The 13,894-nt window shown below is 45.2% G+C and overlaps 1 protein-coding gene across 1 annotated transcript in view; it reads right to left on the reverse strand.

Annotated features, from left to right (window-relative positions):
• The window catches only part of LOC124720199, a 1,401,865-nt gene that overhangs the window by 1,199,516 nt on the left and 188,455 nt on the right, over positions 1–13,894 (reverse strand). The gene's annotated exons all lie outside the window — the stretch shown is intronic.

Below are 13,894 nucleotides of genomic sequence, written 5' to 3' on the forward strand. Positions count from 1 at the left end.
CGTAACGGCTCGCGCCTTCACTTCAGAGCCACTTATTTTAACTCTCTGCGTTCGTTAGGGCCGTACGGTCTACTCGCCGCCGCTGGCCCTGGATCTCGGCGCTGCACTCGCCGCGATGACGCAACGCTTTCCGCCGCCCGGCAACAGACACACGGCCCACACCAGCCGGGCTCGGCTTTCGCCGCCGTTGCGTGTGGCCCGTGACGTCATGGCCCGCCTGCGCTGCAGCGCGCCGCCGATCGCGAAACACGCGCGCAACCGACTCCGCAGTCCACACCCACACACGGCTGAAGGACCAAGGTCGAAATAGCGTCCACTCTTATTCTTCTTCCATTTCTCCCGTCTTCATATACTCGCCGCTGTACTCTGTTCATCAGAAGAATAATGTTGTTGTTGTTGTTGTCTTCAGTCCTGAGACTGGTTTGATGCATATCTCCACGCTACTCTATCCTGTGCAAGCTTCTTCATCTCCCAGTACCTACTGCAGCCTACATCCTTCTGAATCTGCTTAGTGTATTCATCTCTGGGTCTCCCTCTACGATTTTTACCCCCCACGCTGCCCTCCAATACTAAATTGGTGATCCCTTGATGCCTCAGAACATGTCCTACTAACCGATCTCTTCTTCTAGTCAAGTTGTCGCACAAACTCCTCTTCTCCCCAATTCTATTCAATACCTCCTCATTAGTTAGGTGATCTACCCATCTAATCCTCAGGATTCTTCTGTAGCACCACATTTCGAAAGCTTCTATTCTCTTCTTGACCATACTATTTATCGACCACGTTTCACTTCCATACATGGCTATGCTCCATGCAAATACTTCCAGAAACTACTTCCTCACACTTAAATCTCTACTCGATGTTAACGAATTTCTCTTCTTCAGAAACGATTTCCTTGCCATTGCCAGTCTACATTTTATATCCTCTCTACTTCGACCATCATCAGTTATTTTGCTCCCCAAATAGCAATACTCCTTCACTACTTTAACTGTCTCATTTCCTAATCTAATTCCCTCAGCATCATCCGACTTAATTCGACTACATTCCATTATCCTCGTTTTGCTTTTGTTGATGTTCATCTTATACCCTCCTTTCAAGACACTGTCCATTCCCTTCAACTGCTCTTCCAGGTCATTTGGTGTCTCTGACAGAATTACGTCATCGGCGAACCTCGAAGTTTTTATTTCTTCTCCATGGATTTTAATACCTACTCCGAATTTTTCTTTTGTTTCCTTTACTGCTTGCTCAATATACAGATTGAATAACATCAGGGATAGGCTACAACCCTGTCTCTCTCACTTCCCAACCACTGCATCCTTTTCGTGCCCTTCTACTCATGTAACTGCCATCTGGTTTCTGTACGAATTGTGAATAGCCTTTCGCTCCCTGTATTTTACCCCGGCCACCTTCAGAATTTGGAAGAGAGTATTCCAGTCAGTCAACATTGTCAAAAGCTTTCTCTAAGTCTACAAATGCCAGAAACGTAGGTTTGCCTTTTTTAATCTAGTTTCTAAAATAAGAAGTAGGATCAGTAATGCCTTACGTGTTCCAACATTTCTACAGAATCCAAACTGATCCTCCCCGAGGTCGGCTTCTACCAGTTTTTCTATTCGTCTGTGAAGAATTCGCGTTAGTATTTTGCAGCTATGACTTATAAAACTGATTGTTCGTTATTTTTCAAATCTGTCAACACCTGTTGTCTTTGCGATTGGAATTATTATGTTCTTCTCTATGTCTGAGGGTATTTCGCCTGTCTCATACATCTTGCTCACCAGATGGTAGAGTTTTGTCAGGACTGGCTCTCCCAAGGCTGTCAGTAGTTCTAATGGAATGTTGTCTACTCTGGGGGCCTTCTTTCCACTCAGGTATTTCAGTGCTCTGTCAAACTCTTCACGCAGTATCCTATCTGCCATTTCATCTTCATCTGCATCCTCTTTCATTTCCATAATATTGTCCTGAAGAACATCGCCCCTGTATAGACCCTCTATATACTCCTTCCACCTTTCTGCTTTCCTTTCTTTGCTTAGAACTGGGTTTCCATCTGAGCTCTTTATATTCATACAAATGGTTCTCTTATCTCCTAAGGTGTCTTTAATTAAAGAGACCAGTAAGCATGACGCCACGTGTTCTTCCCCTTTTGCTTGAATCGCGTTTGATTTCGTTTGAGCTGGAGTGGGAACAAAGGAGTGACAGTACAGTGAAGTACGATCATGATGCACTTTATGCTGAATTAGACCTTTAATTTTGTCACAGACGGGAAAGGACCTGGAAGAGCAGTTGAACGGAATGGACTGTGTCTTGATAGGATGATATGAGATGAACACCAACAAAAGCCAAACGAGGCTAATGGAATGTAGTCGAATTAAATCAGGTGATGCCGAGGGAATGAGATTAGTAAATCAGATACTAAATGTAGTAGATGAGTTTTGCTACTTGTGGAGCAAAACAACTGATCATGGTCAAAGTAGGATGATGTAAAATGTAGACTGGCTATGGCAAGAAAAGCGATTCTGAAGAAGAAAAATTTGTTAACATCGAGTATAGATTCAAGCCTTTCCTGAAAGTATTTGTACGGAATGTAGCCATGTATGGAAATGAAACACAGACGCTAAGTAGTTTAGACAAGAAGAGAATAGAAACTTTAGAAATGTGGTGTTACAGAAGAAGAATGCTGAAGATTAGATGGGTCGATCACATAACTGATGAGGAAGTATTGAATAGGATTGGGGAGAAGAGAAGTTTGTGGCACAACTTGACCAGAAGAAGGGATCGGTTGGTAGGACATGTTCTGAGGCATCAAGGGATCACCAATTTAGTACTGGAGGGCAGCGTGGAGGGTAAAAATCGTACAGGGAGACCAAGAGATGGTTACAGTAAGCAGATTCAGAAGGGTGTAGGCTGCAGTAGGTACTGGGAGATGATGAAGCTTGCACAGGATGGAGTAGGATGGAGAGGTGCATCAAAGCAGTCTCTGGACGGAAGACAACAACAACAACAACAACAACAACAACAACTACAAGCCCAGATAGTTTGCGCGATAATGTGCGCAACAACAGCTTTACCGGCGCATTGAACTAGGGACAGCAGTGGTGAACCAGCGGTCCAACTAGCCTGCAATGGTGTGGGCAGTTGCAGTTCAGACATAAAAAGAGACGGGCAAAGATACGATATAGCTTCCAATGTCATTACTTTTGAAAGAGAACGAAATAATACTCAAGCACGACCGTGATCTTCTTTGGTGACCAGGTGGAAAGCATAAAATGCTCGCTCTCACCAGACATAGGAATTTTCATCACCCTTTTTTTTAATTAGAATACTAACTTAAACACAGGGTAAGTTTTCTGAGCGACCTATGTGTGATGCAAAAGAATACTGCAGGGATTTCAGCATCCTGTTGAATACTGCAGTCACTGAATGTATTCATTACAGTCATCTGGTGATCTCTTAGCTCCTTCCTCATCCGAATCCGAGAAGTACATTACAGTGCTGGAACTGTTATCTGCTACGTTGGTAACAGAATCCACGAAGCCAACCAGGAGCCGGATTTTTCACCTCTTTTTTTGTGATATGGCGTTCTATATCTCGCCGACGTTCGGCATTGGCACCAGAAAAAGCTGCGTGCGTTATTAACAGCAATGTTATTTCTCGCTCTCAATCCCGCAATTTGGCTCCAGGTCACTTCTGTTGGGTTCATGCTGTAATGGTACAGTGGCAAACAAAGACACAGCATTTTTATTGTGTGCTCGATGCTGTTAAAATGACTCATGTTTCTACGACGACACTTCTCTACAGCCAGTCGTTGTGGCCGAGCATTTCTGGGTGCTTGAGTCCGGAAACGCGCTGCTGCTACGGTCACAGGTTGGAATCCTGCCTCGGGCATAAATGTGTGTGATGTCCTTAGGTTAGTTAGGTATAAGTAGTTCTAAGTCTGGGGAGCTGATGACCTCAGATGTTAAGTCCCATCGTGCTCAGAGCCATTTGAACGAATTTGAACTTTTCTACATCTGCGGTATAAAACGATGGGCATAGTCCAAACAAAGAGTATTTGGTTTTTCATTTTTGCGTAAATTGTTGTTTCCCCAAACCCAACCAAGGCCAAACCCAACCAAGGCCAAACCCAACCAAGGCCAAACCCAACCAAGGCCAAACCCAACCAAGGCCAAACCCAACCAAGGCCAAACCCAACCAAGGCCAAACCCAACCAAGGCCAAACCCAAGCAAGGCCAAACCCAAGCAAGGCCAAACCCAAGCAAGGCCAAACCCAAGCAAGGCCAAACCCAAGCAAGGCCAAACCCAAGCAAGGCCAAACCCAAGCAAGGCCAAACCCAAGCAAGGCCAAACCCAAGCAAGGCCAAACCCAAGCAAGGCCAAACCCAAGCAAGGCCAAACCCAAGCAAGGCCAAACCCAAGCAAGGCCAAACCCAAGCAAGGCCAAACCCAAGCAAGGCCAAACCCAAGCAAGGCCAAACCCAAGCAAGGCCAAACCCAAGCAAGGCCAAACCCAAGCAAGGCCAAACCCAAGCAAGGCCAAACCCAAGCAAGGCCAAACCCAAGCAAGGCCAAACCCAAGCAAGGCCAAACCCAAGCAAGGCCAAACCCAAGCAACCTGTTTCATAAAATACCTATAGTTAAGTATTTGCATTTGAAGTGCAGACAGGAATTTCGTGTGCAATATGTAATTAAAAACAAGAAGACGCGCATAATCATAAAAATTATGATGAATTTTACGATTACGAGGTGTAGGTGTTTCAAAATGAACGAGAAGGAACAATGACTCGCACGAGATTTGATCCGGCGAACCATAAACTGCAAAAGATGTAAGGTCCATAAGGTCCATTTGCGCTACCTATTCTGCTGCAGGTAGACTTCGCATCTCTGTCTGAACTGAATCTAATACAGTCCCTTGGAGAACTTCAAAGCCGATTGTCTCTGCAAATTTATGAAAAACAGTATTTCTCGGCAGTTTTTACCCGTGTTCCACACGCGCGTTTCGCTGCGGAACAGGAAGGAGTCTCAGCCATTCTCGTACTGCGTATTAACAGCGCGACAATCAGAGCATGACAATGCAGAGGCTGTTAAAGTACACCATTTTTTTAAATAAGAGCAACATAGCTAAAGCGTGATTAATAAAAACGTTGATGGCACTTAATTCATCTGAATACCTGAGAAGTTTCATATAACGTTACTTAGTAATAATGTATCAAATACATAAATAGTACCTACTTCCAAGAGCGTAACACCAGTTTACGGCTTCTAGCAAATAATCGCCTTTATGTGCGTTTACATCACGTTTATTGCTACGGTCAACGGAGTATATCTGCTGTTCTATCTTCCAAAATGTCATTATGTACGTCACTTCGAACACTGCATAGTTTTCATACGGCGGTATGCTGCAGGAACAACTTCCACGACATGATGTGCTGTAGGGATAACGGTTGTCGCTGAAACAACTAGTTTGTTGGTGTATCCATTTTTGTCGACAGTTTACCCTAACCTAAACCCGCTCAAAAAATACGAGTTTCTGAAGTAACAGGTTTTCGGTTTTCCTGTAAAATAGAAAAAAATAAAACCGTAGAACTCGAAAGAAGATTGAAAACTTTTGACATCCTCAGTTTCAAGACACGCAAAATCAAAATATCAAATTAAATACGCAAATTAAAAAAATCTTAGTCCGCCCGGTTTACTACTTGTCTCGGATAGTAGTAAGTGGTTGAAACTACAAAAAGAATCAGCAAAATTGTCGTATCGATTCCGAGTTATTAAAAAAAATCTTCTCAAAAATCACGTTGCAATCGAGAATCATACCACAGTTTGGACATGTCGAATAGTTAGTGCTAAAGAGTGAAAATGGTTCGAATCGCTCTGAGCACAATGCGATTTAACATCTGAGGTCATCAGTCCCTTAGAACTTAGAACTAGTTAAACTTAACTAACCTATGGACATCACACACATCCATGTCCGAGGCTGGATTCGAACCTGCGACCGTAGCGGTCGCGCGGTTCCAGGCTGAAGCGCCTAGAACCGCTCGGCCACCCTGGCCGGCGCTAAAGAGTGAAAACTGAGGTTAAACACCTCTATTTTTCGTGTTGTCCGTTTCCAAGAGCTACAAGCCGATGAAGCCACGTTATGTAGACACAGACAACAGCTCTGACACTTTCTCCTTTTACTTCCTGCTCTGAATGAATTGTTAAGTTTCAAGTTTTCTCCTTATACGATTTCCCACATTCTTTTTTGTCTTCGTATGAAATTATTAACTTATTTCGAGTGAGTTTGTATGTAATGTGGGGAGATGTATGTAAAAAATTTTAATTGTGTAAATATAAAAATTTACTACGTAACAATGATAGTAACTGTTCAAGAACATGTAAGTATAGGTGATTTGTACGCTGCCTGAGGCCAGTCTTAAGTCAGTTATGAGACAGTATTAAATCAATAGTTCGCCGCCGAAGATCTAGCGTGTAAAATAAAAGTCGACGTGAACGAGAAACACTGGCATTTTTTTTAACCATTCCATGATTCTCTACTGGCGTTGCAGAAACATCAAGATGAACCCACGCCAGCATTAAGATAAAGCACCACGGATTAAACAAGATACGTAATATTTATTTGGTGGAAGATATCCGTAATATGAAGTGGTATTCTGTTTTTCTTGCGTTAAGCAAACAGACACAATTCAAACTTCACCACACAAACATTTTCGGCACGTTATATTACCATATCTATATTCGCTATATATATATATATATAAAAAAAAATTGAGTGTACTTGCAAGTACACGAACAACTTGAAAAAGCCGTTCAACTGTAATTAGGAAGTCTATGTTGGTTGTTAATTACGTGATTTACTTGATACAGAACAATGGCGATATTTACTTAACAGCTACGTTTTTCTGTCACTTTCTCAGACTTTGAGAGCACAATTCGATGCGCTACAAGTTCTCCTGCAAAATTTTGCGCCGAAACTGAACAATTCTCATACTTCGTAGGGCGACTGAGAAGTGTGAAAAATTGCCGTTTCCTGACGTCTCTTTCCTATGCGAAAATTTAATAAAACAGCAAAATTTTGGTACTCGACCGATGCAGAATGCTACACTACTGGCCATTGTAATTGCTACACCACGAAGATGACGTACTGCAGACGCGAAATTTAAGCGACAGGAAGAAGATGCTGCGATATGCAAATGATTAGCTTTTCAGAGCATTCACACAAGGTTGGCGCCGGTGACGACACCTACAACGTGCTGACATGAGGAAAGTTTCCTACCGATTTCGCATACACAAACTGCAGTTGACCGGCGTTGCCTGGTGAAACGTTGTTGTGAAGCCTCGTGTAAGGAGGAGAAATGCGTACCATCACGTTTCCGACTTTGATAAAGGTCGGATTGTACACCATCGCGATTGCGGTTTATCGTATCGCGACATTGCTGCTCGCGTTGGTCGAGATCCAATGACTGTTAGCAGAATATGGAATCCGTGGGTTCAGGAGGGTAATACGGAACGCCGTGCTGGATCCCAACGGCCTCGTATCACTAGCAGTCGAGAAGACAGGCATCTTATACGCACAGCTGTAACGGATCGTGCAGCCACGTCTCGATCCCCGAGTCAACAGATGGGAACGTTTGCAAGAGAACAACCATCTGCACGAACAGTTCGACGACGTTTGCAGCAGCACGGACTATCAGCTATGAGACCGTGGCTGCGGTTACCCTCGACGCTGCATCACAGACAGGAGCGCCTGCGATGGTGTACTCTACGACGAACCTGGGTGCACGAATGACAAAACGTCACTTTTTCGGATGAATCCAGGTTCTGTTTACGGCATCACGATGGTCGCCTCCGTGTTTGGCGGAATCGCGGTGAACGCACATTGGAACCGTTTATTCGTCATCGCCATACTGGCGTATCACCCGGCGTGATGGTATGGGGTGCCATTGGTTACACGTCTGTCACCTCTTGTTCGCATTGACGGCATTTTGAACAGTGGACGTTACATTTCAGATGTGTTACGACCCGTGACTCTACCCTCCATTCGATCTCTGCGAAACCCTACATTTCAGCAGGATAATGCACGACCGCATGTTGCAGGTCCTGTACGGGCCATTCTGGATACAGAAAATGTTCGACTGCTGCCCTGGCCAGCACATTCTCCAGATCTCTCACCAATTGAGAACGTCTGGTCAATGGTGGGCGAGCAACTGGCTCGTCACAATACGCCAGTCACTACTCTCGATGAACTGCGGTATCGTGTTGAAGCTGCACGGGCAGCTGTACCTGTACACGCCATCCGAGCTCTGTTTGACTCAATGGCCAGGCGTATCGAGGCCGTTATTACGGCCAGAGGTGGTTCTTCTGGGTACTGATTTCTCAGGATCTATGCATCCAAACTGCGTCAAAATGTAATCACATATCAGTTCTAGTATAATATAGTTGTCCATTGAATGAATCTGCATTTCATCTTGGTGCAGCAATTTTAATGGCCAGTAGTGTGTATTTTACTACAATTCTGGTAACCTGATGAAATGCTGTGATTTTCACAGGAATTTATAAAAGTTGTCGCTTCTGGTCGTTTTCACCAGAGCTGAAGCTACCCTCTGAAATGGAGGCTTACTCTATTTACACCAGAGAACACTGGAGTGACGAACAGTTTGCATATTTTGATTTTTGGAAAGCAAAGACCTTTCTGGGAGTAATTTTACTGGCCTGTTAATCAGATCTTTTATAGCAACGCTACGCAAGAGATCAAGCTGCGGCATGCATCTCAGGAAACCCTCAACCCAATCACAAATTTAGTCCGACACCCGTGTTACTGTACTTTCTCTGTACGCCACTGAACCGAGAGCTGTTCTAAAGCTACACTTAGTCCCTGCGCATCAGTTGCTTGCTGCTAGACGTTACCAACCCCGGGAACCGTACACCGGTGAACACGCTACAATTGCCAGAATGAGATTTTCACTCTGCAGCGGAGTGTGCGCTGATATGAAACTTCCTGGCAGATTAAAACTTCAAGGTTCGCAGGAGAGCTTCTGTAAAGTTTGGAAAGTAGGAGACGAGGTACTGGCAGAAGTAAAGCTGTGAGGACGGGGCGTGAGTCGTGCTTGGGTAGCTCAGTTGGTAGAGCACTTGCCTGCGATAGGCAAAGGTCCCGAGTTCGAGTCTCGGTCCGGCACACAGTTTTAATCTGCCAGGAAGTTTCATATCAGCGCACACTCCGCTGCAGAGTGAAAATCTCATTCTGGAAACATCCCCCAGGCTGTGGCTAAGCCATGTCTCCGCTATATCCTTTCTTTCAGGAGTGCTAGTTCTGCAAGGTTCGCAGGGGAGCTTCTGTGAAGTTTGGAAAGTAGGAGACGAGGTACTGGCAGAAGTAAAGCTGTGAGTACCGGGCGTGAGTCGTGCTTCGGTAGTTCAGATGGTAGAGCACTTGCCCGCGAAAGGCAAAAGTCGCGAGTTCGAGTCTCGGTCCGGCACACAGTTTTAATCTGTCAGGAAAGTTTCATGTTACAATTGGAACGTGGGTCGCGGTACGGTCCCCACAGCCCGGCAGCATGCGAGCGACTTATCGCCGCCGCCATTGCCAGCATATACGTGCATTCGAGGTCGCGCACATGTCTTATCAGCTGGCACCCGTATGTGCACAAGTGCTCTCACTGACTTAGCAGTGCTATCCCAGAGCAAAGAGACTCGCTCTTCCCACAAACAGACCAAGGCCACAAGGGTAGCCGTCCACACCTACAGTCAAGCTGGCCAGCTTAAGGTGTGCGCGCTGCACCGGTTACTGCATTATTTATTTATTTATTTATCCTGATGAGATTAGTGCCATCAGGCCCTCTCTTACATCAGACCAGTGTTCCACGCATGCAGCATTTCACACATCAGAGTTACATCATGGCAATAGTTTAAATAAGAAAATTGTATTACTCTAGTGACAATATGAATAAAGAGTAATGACAAAGACCTAATAAAGTTTATGCTGGCAGTATTTCTACAACAGGTGCTATACATACCAATTATGACAAAAATAACAGTAAAAAAAATTAATAATTTACTTTAATAACTTGGTGTGTAAATTAGATGTTTACTAGTATAGCGAGTTTTGGGGAAGGGAGATTTAAAGAGGGGAGTAATGAGGTGAAGTGCATTCATGTAGAGAGAAAGGCGCTGCTGTTGCTGAAGTAGATACGTTACTGACTATTTTTTGAGGCCGGACATGTTTGTTTATTTATTTATTTATTTATTGTTCCGTGGGACCAAATTTAGGAGAAGTCTCCATGGCCATGGAACGAGTCAATACATGAAATTATAACACGATATTAGAAACAGATAAAATGAAATATAAAAAAACATTCAGGTGACAAGTCGTACGTCTAAATGAAGACAATCAACAATGTAACACTGGAATTTGCTTAACAGGAGCTCCTCGACAGAATAGAAGGAGTGAGCCATGAGGAAACTCTTCAGTTTAGACTTAAAAGCGTTTGGGCTACTGCCAAGATTTTTGAGTTCTTCTGGTAGTTTATTGAAAATGGATGCAGCCGAATACTGCACTCCTTTCTGCACAAGAGTCAAGGAAGTGCATTCCACACGCACATTTGATTTCTGCCTAGTATTAACTGAGTGAAAGCTGCTAACTCTTGGGAATAAGCTAATATTGCTAACAACAAACGACATTAAAGAAAATATATATTGTGAGGGCAATGTCAGAATTCCCGGACTATTGAATATGGGTCGACAAGATGTTCTCGAACTTACACCACATATAGCTCGAACAGCCCGTTTTTTAGCCAAAAATACCCTTTTTGAATCAGAAGAATTACCCCAAAAAATAATACCATCCGACACAAGCGTATGAAAATATGCGAAGTAGACTACTTTTCGTGTTGAAGTGTCACTTATTTCAGATACTGTTCTAACAGTAAATAAAGCAGCATTTAGCTTCTGAACAAGATCCTGGACATGGGCTTTCCACAACAGCTTACTATCTATCCGAACGCCTAGGAACTTGAACTGTTCCGTCTCGCTTATAATATGCCCATTCTGTCTGATCAAAATATCAGTTCTTGTTGAATTGTGAGTTAGAAACTGTAAAAACTGAGTCTTACTGTGATTTAGCATCTAATGATTTCCCACAAGCCACGAACTTATTTCATGAACTACATTATTTGTTACTGTTTCAATATTACACACAAGATCCTTCACTATCAAGCTGGTGTCATCAGCAAACAAATATTTTTGAACCACCTGTGATACTAGAAGGCATATCATTTATATAAATATGGAACAACAGTGGCCCCAGCACCGACCCTTGGGGAACGCCCCACTTAACAGTGCCCCCCTAGGACTGAACATCACTACCACTCAATATTCCGGAGAATTACCTTCTGCTTTCTGTTCTTAAACTAAGAGGCGAACCAGTTGTAAGCTACTCCCCTTACTCCATAATGGTCCAACTTCTGCAGTAATATTTTGTGGTCAACACAGTCAAAAGTTCTCGAACATATCGAGGGAAGTTATTCCAGAGTCGGGTTCCCGCTACTGTAAAGGACTTGGAGAAGGTGACTGAGTGATGCAGTGGAACGGAGAGGATTTTATTATAATGGGAACGTGTGTTTCTGTCATGTTGACCGGCATAAGCGTTAAGGACGAGGAGAGATATGAGGGACAGTGTACATTTATAAGGCAGTAAATGAGACAGAGTGTACGGAAATCTCTGCGTTTGTCTGCACGCAGCCAGGAAAATTTTACATATGCTGGTGAAATGTGATCAAAAAGTCGAACGTCACATATATCGGACGCAGGCATTCGTGACCAGTTCCAGACGTCGCGAGTTTTCCTGAGAGAGGCCTTGTAGGGTAATATCGCTGTAGTCAATGATTGGGAGTATAAGCGTTTGCACTAATTTCTTTTTCAGATCGAAAGGGAAGAGTTTTTTACATTTTTGTAGGACATGAAGGGATGCTGATGCTTTTAGCACACTGCAGTTACGTGCTCTGTCCAATTTAGATTTTCGTCTATTATTACTTCCAAACTCTTTGCTGAGGGAGGGAAGTTAATGTTTGTTCCATTTAGGATAATAGATGGTAAGGATTCCCGATGTTTTGGGGTAATGAGCTTAGAGTGACCAACTACACTCCTGGAAATTGAACTAAGAACACCGGGAATTCATTGTCCCAGGAAGGGGAAACTTTATTGACACATTCCTGGGGTCAGATACATCACATGATCACACTGACAGAACCACAGGCACATAGACACAGGCAACAGAGCATGCACAATGTCGGCACTAGTACAGTGTATATCCGCCTTTCGCAGCAATGCAGGCTGCTATTCTCCCATGGAGACGATCGTAGAGATGCTGGATGTAGTCCTGTGGAACGGCTTGCCATGCCATTTCCACCTGGCGCCTCAGTTGGACCAGCGTTCGTGCTGGACGTGCAGACCGCGTGAGACGACGCTTCATCCAGTCCCAAACATGCTCAATGGGGGACAGATCCGGAGATGTTGCTGGCCAGGGTAGTTGACTTACACCTTCTAGAGCACGTTGGGTGGCACGGGATACATGCGGACGTGCATTGTCCTGTTGGAACAGCAAGTTCCCTTGCCCGTCTAGGAACGGTAGAACGATGGGTTCGATGACGGTTTGGATGTACCGTGCACTATTCAGTGTCCCCTCGACGATCACCAGTGGTGTACGGCCAGTGTAGGAGATCGCTCCCCACACCATGATGCCGGGTGTTGGCCCTGTGTGCCTCGGTCGTATGCAATCCTGATTGTGGCGCTCACCTGCACGGCGCCAAACACGCATACGACCATCATTGGCACCAAGGCAGAAGCGACTCTCATCGCTGAAGACGACACGTCTCCATTCGTCCCTCCATTCACGCCTGTCGCGACACCACTGGAGGCGGGCTGCACGATGTTGGGGCGTGAGCGGAAGACGGCCTAACGGTGTGCGGGACCGTAGCCCAGCTTCATGGAGACGGTTGCGAATGGTCCTCGCCGATACCCCAGGAGCAACAGTGTCCCTAATTTGCTGGGAAGTGGCGGTGCGGTCCCCTACGGCACTGCGTAGGATCCTACGGTCTTGGCGTGCATCCGTGCGTCGCTGCGGTCCGGTCCCAGGTCGACGGGCACGTGCACCTTCCGCCGACCACTGGCGACAACATCGATGTACTGTGGAGACCTCACGCCCCACGTGTTGAGCAATTCGGCGGACGTCCACCCGGCCTCCCGCATGCCCACTATACGCCCTCGCTCAAAGTCCGTCAACTGCACATACGGTTCACGTCCACGCTGTCGCGGCATGCTACCAGTGTTAAAGACTGCGATGGAGCTCCGTATGCCACGGCAAACTGGCTGACACTGACGGCGGCGGTGCACAAATGCTCCGCAGCTAGCGCCATTCGACGGCCAACACCGCGGTTCCTGGTGTGTCCGCTGTGCCGTGCGTGTGATCATTGCTTGTACAGCCCTCTCGCAGTGTCCGGAGCAAGTATGGTGGGTCTGACACACCGGTGTCAATGTGTTCTTTTTTCCATTTCCAGGAGTGTAGTACCGCTTGGGTTTTAGATGGGTTTAGTTTTAGTCTTATGTCCTGTGACCATTTTGATAGTGCATCGAGGTCAGTATTGAAATTTTCAATAGCTTCCTTAAGATTGCTTGGTTTCGGACTTAGATACAACTGAAGGTCAGAACCGATGACACATCATTGACGTAACAGAGAGAAGAGTATAGGACCTAATACTGAGCCTTGGGGAACGCCTGACACTACCTGCCGCCATTGTGATTTTTAATTCCCAGACAGGACGAGTTGCTGACGAGACGTCATGTATGAGCGAAACCATTGCACTGCACTCGGTGAGAAATTTAGAACGCTAAGTTTGGCTGGTAAGATGTCGA

This window comes from Schistocerca piceifrons, chromosome 11 (genome assembly GCF_021461385.2).
Source record: "Schistocerca piceifrons isolate TAMUIC-IGC-003096 chromosome 11, iqSchPice1.1, whole genome shotgun sequence".
Classification (NCBI taxonomy): domain Eukaryota; kingdom Metazoa; phylum Arthropoda; class Insecta; order Orthoptera; family Acrididae; genus Schistocerca; species Schistocerca piceifrons.